Genomic DNA, 5133 nt, shown 5'->3' on the forward strand with positions numbered 1-5133 from the left:
GCTTGATAGTCGAGTGGTACAACTCATTAAAAGAGTCAATGTAAGTGTGACTGACTGAAAAAAAAAAAGTTATCGGGGTTTTCCAGGCTCAACTGCAAAACCTGTGTGTGTGTGTGTTTTTTTTTTCTGTTGACTTTGATGCGTACTTTAGCTGTTTAACATGTTACGCCGCACCGTCGTCAACACTCGCAAAAATTGGGGCAGTCAGTTTAACGTCAGCGCGCTGTACGTCGATCTGAAGTTTTGGGGCGTCGTATATCATGTATGCACGGCCGGACAGGAAGAGCGCGCACTCTTTCTCTTCTTACGGCCTTTGCAATTGGGGCAATCGCCACCTCCCGCCGCAATTCGCGGGGACGCTGTCACCTCACCTCTGGCGTACCCTTTGCCGTTTGCACAGAGCGCGTCTGACAGTGTATCTCAGTGCTGTCGCAACTTGCGGCCGAGATTTTATAGCCTTTGACACCTGATCCTTACGTTTAAACCCTCAGCCCCTCTCTAATGCGCTTCTGATGAGCCCAAAACGGTGAATATTAGACTCACGTCTCTGAGAGATTCGGCTGTAAAAAGAAGTAAGTAGAGACAGCGAATGCAATTGCGGGAAAACTATACTCGTTTTTACCTCCAGGACTTCTGTTGCAACTCAAGAACAGGAGGAGACGGACCCCCTTCTACGGATAGGAACTTTAAATGATAAACAATTCGTACACTCTCGTGACATGTAAGAAGCAGGCCCAATCTATCTATTGCCGTGGTCTGCATTATCATTTCATAGGCCGCACATGTAGTCGATCAGCTGCTCTAGACGAGGGTGTAGTAGTCTATACAATTTTCGCACAGTGCATATTACAGCCTAAAGTGCTTCCTTGAGGGCTTGTGCACATATCCAGCTGATTTTTCGTCACAGGGGAATGCAGTTTGCTGACGACACTGCCTATCGGTAGAGTGACTTAAATCGAAGCAAAGTTCAATAAACCGGTGCCAAAACAACCACCTGCGAAGCTCGAACACCAGCGCAAAGCAGCTCCAAGGGACCCTCCGAGTGGTGTGAAGTGGGGTGGGGTGGTTGCGCCCCTGGCGGCAAACAAGTGAACTACATACTGAGAAAAAATGCCATTGACTCCCGGGCGATTGCAGAGGCCGCAAGAAGAGAAAGAGAGCGCGCGCTTCCAGTCCGGCCGTGGTATTTGTGACAAGAGGTGTAACGTCTAGACCCCCCCCCCCCCCCCCCCCATTTTTTTTTTTTTAGTGTAGGACGCGCCCGATTCTTGTTGTGCACAAGCTGTCGCGGCGAGAGTTCCACACTCCCCTTCAGATGCCTAGGAGACAAGGGCCTTCGCTGCCTTGGGCAAGTCGCTTCGGTTCGTCGACGCAACGAACTCAAACTGGAAGGCCTGCTCCGAACAGCTTCATTTCTTGGAACTGTAGATGTGCTTAAGCGTGTGTGTATTACTTTCCCTTTTACTGCGTATATACCTCCTTTGCTTTCCGTTATATCTTCGTCTCCCTTTTGTTAAGACATGGTGTGTAAATTATTCGTTTTCGGCCTCGCCTGTATTGCATTCGCAGCGTCTCCGGCCAAACCGTGACATCCGGACAATTGGTACAATAAAGTAACCTGAAACACTCAAACTAAATGGAAAACTTATACCAGCTCGTGATCTCCACAATCACTGGAATAAGTTTTCTTCTTGTCTTTCTGTAGTATCAATTTCTGTCTTCAAATAATGCGGTGTACTACATCTCAATGACATGATGAAAACTGTAGGACGTCTCTTTCCGATGCCCGGCTTCCAGCACGCGCTCCCTGCCCTCCGTGGTGCTTTGAATGAGCGTGCCATAGCCTCCTCCATACTTACAAAGCCTGGCAGTTCGACGACGGAGCCATAGTGTGCCCGGTCGCAGATTTAGAGCGCGAGGATCTGGCAGCACAGAGCATCAAATAGCGATTTCTCGGGAAACCTCGACATCAGCGCACAGCTTTTTGCAGCGGCGAGGACCCGAAAACACACTTGTTCGCTCGGGAGAAGTGTATTTCGGCGTCTCGCCGCAGCGGGGCGCCAATCACGTGGCTCCCCTCTCATCCGTTGTCTGCCCCTCCACCTTTTCCATTTCGGCGCCCGCTTCTCCTGGCGATCTGCCAGGCTTTGTCAGTATATAGGAAGCTATGAGCGTGCGCACTTGAAGTTCGCGAAACGCCGAAGAGTCATCAAAGCTTTAATCGAAGCTATGAAGCTCGCGATAGAAAGGGGACAATTGAAAGGCCTCCCTGCCACTCTCATCCTGTCAGCGACCACAGCGGGACTGTTGCTCCCCATACGATGCTTTAGCGTTTTAAACGAAGTGCAATGTCAAAATAGTTGTTAAAAAAAAAAAAAAAAAAACACCGTGGCCGTTCATTTAAAACTAGCCGTACCCGGTTGTGCGCGCTCATGTCACGTGTACGTATACTTCTCGGAAGCCCGTATGAACAACACTGGTGTGGCGTTCCTTGTTCATCGGCCAACTCGACGCTTGCCAGGAACAAATTGCCGTCGGCCAAACTCTTCAGAGGTTTGAAGCTTAGGCACGTCCTCCGCAATTCCCCTTAACCTTTCCTAAAAGTCATACATCATTGGAGACCAAAAAACCATAAAGGACGGAGAATTTTTTTTGTATTTGTTTCACCGTCCTCCAAATTTTCCGAAAAAGGCCGCTGGCGCCCCCTGCTGTCAATCCCAAAAAAGACAACTATCATTTTCACTCCGTTTTCCTTACTTGTACTTGTTCTGATCGAGGCAGCCCCATATTTAACAGTCCCCCCGTTTTCCCGTTAAAGCTATCAATAGACGGCGGGGACTCAACCTCCCCCCCCCCCCCCCCCCTCTTTCCCCTTTTCTGGGGGTTAACGATCAATGTCGGAAACACTAAACGTGTTCCTTTTACTCTGCTCCTCCCCGATCGCGGCCTCTTTTGTCATCCGGAGATCCGAGAGTGAGATCGGATCATGCTTCGACCCCGCCACACATTTACTAATTGGGGTTAAGTAATAAGAAAAAAACTGATGTCACGATGAAAGAAAAAAAAAGGATGCATCTGGAGACAGTGGAAATAACCAAGAATACCGTCTGAAAGAATGGCAGTGACGTAGCGGCAGAAGTAAACATGTTTTGAATGGGGAAGTGCACGTGAAAGGGTGGAGTTATCAAATTTCACTTTCGGCATTAAACAGACAGGTTAAAGTTCACCCCCCCCCCCTCCCCCCTCCTTAAGGTTGTGTCACTTAGAGTGTTTCATTAAAAGAAGCGGGACAAGTCCATCCAAAAAAAGCCCTGGTCATTGCCATCGGTGTTTTCCTCCTCTGCACTAGATTTCTCTGGCATTATTTACCTTTGCTAAATCGGAAAGAGTCACGAGCTTTGTGGTGGGAGTGCAGTAAACCTACAACAGGTGGTGGGGGTGAAAAAAAACCTTCAAAACTGTAATTTCTGCAAAAAAAAAAAAAGAAGATTGTTTTTTTAGTTTGTAATGGAGTTAGTTCACCAGCTTGCCTGCCTTTTTAGTCTTTCACCGTTAATCTTCTTTTATGTTTCCTTGCGCGATCTTCAATTCGCGTTCCAGACGATGATAAAACAGAAGTAGCAGACTAACGTAGAAGTTTGGGCTAGTTGGTATTTCATGATTAAAAATTGAAACAGCGCAAGGACACGGACAAGAACAAGAAGGTAGACGAACAATGCGCCGACTTACAACTAAAGTTTATTCGTGCTAACATCAAATATAAATACTGTAACGTCATGACAAACAAATAAAGATAAAATACATGTAATTGACGCCACATGCTCCTCAGTTAACGTTATGCGCTGTCACTGCGTGTCTAGAAAGGAACATTCCTTTTCGGATAAACATATTGAAGGAGTGCTGACACAGTTTTCCCCCAATTTTCTAATTTCCTGCGCCTCAATGATTTCTGGAGTGAGTTTGTCTTTATTTTTTTTAATCACTTCACACTTGTCGAAGACGGGAGTGCAGCAGCAGTCACTGCAATGCAGGCCAAGGTGAGCTGAAACAACTCTAAAGACATTATACTTATGTTCTCGCAAGCGATCATTGAGGCAGCGCCCCGTTTCCCCGACGTATCTCCCGCCGCACGAGAGGGGAATAGAGTACACCACTCCCTCCACGCAGTTCACGAATCGGTCGTGGTGTTTTTTGGTGCAACCCTGCTTTTCTTTAGAACAGGGGTTCACTTTTCTGCACAGCCCAGACAGCTTTTCCGGAGCCGAAAAAACCACATCAACACCAACCCTTCGGCCAACTTTCTTTAGGTTGTGCGAGATCTGGTGCAGGTATGGTAAAACAGTTACTTTTTTGTTAACCCTATGACTATGAGCCTGCTGGGTCATTTCCTCACGTGCTTTCATTAGTAGGCTCTCAGCAACTGTCGTCAACAGGTAAGACGTACATGTATTTTATCTTTATTTGTTCGTCATGACGTTACAGTATTTATACTTGATGTTAGCACGAATAAACTTTAGTTGTAAGTCAGCGCCTTGTTCGTCTACCTTCTTGTTCTTGTCCGTGTCCTTGCGCTGTTTCAATTTTTAATCAAGGAGCAGCAAACAGACGAAAGATACTGAAAACAGCACACGCAAGCCTGAAAAAAAAATATATATATTAAACGCCGATTTATTACATTACAAATAAATATAAAATCACTGTAGGGCGTAAGATTATATATATGTGCTTGAATGGAAGCTTGACGAAGTGAGCAACAGTGCTCGGCTATTTTAGAACCCGAACCATGAGCAAAAAACACCAATAACGATTAAAAGTGACACGACTTTTCAAAGTTCGACATTTATAAACATAAAATGTTTAATTGTGAGAAAAGGTAAAGTTGCCGAAAAGGAGTCCATCGGTGTTATTATGCGAACCTCAAGTAAAATAGCCGGTGCTTCAACGTGAGTTTTTCCTGGCGCGACGACCTCCAAGTCTATCACGAGCATGAACTAAAATGGGAACTAGAAGTGTGAAGGGGATTTTAACTTAGTCTATGATGTTAAGCGACTGTTTTTTTTTTTTTTTTTTTCTTTTTGATTTTTAGGACGTGCAGCAACGCATTTGCCGAGTTGATAGCGCTGATACGGAAGC

Source organism: Ixodes scapularis, unplaced genomic scaffold (assembly GCF_016920785.2).
Source record: "Ixodes scapularis isolate PalLabHiFi unplaced genomic scaffold, ASM1692078v2 PGA_scaffold8__174_contigs__length_109621045, whole genome shotgun sequence".
NCBI lineage: Eukaryota > Metazoa > Arthropoda > Arachnida > Ixodida > Ixodidae > Ixodes > Ixodes scapularis.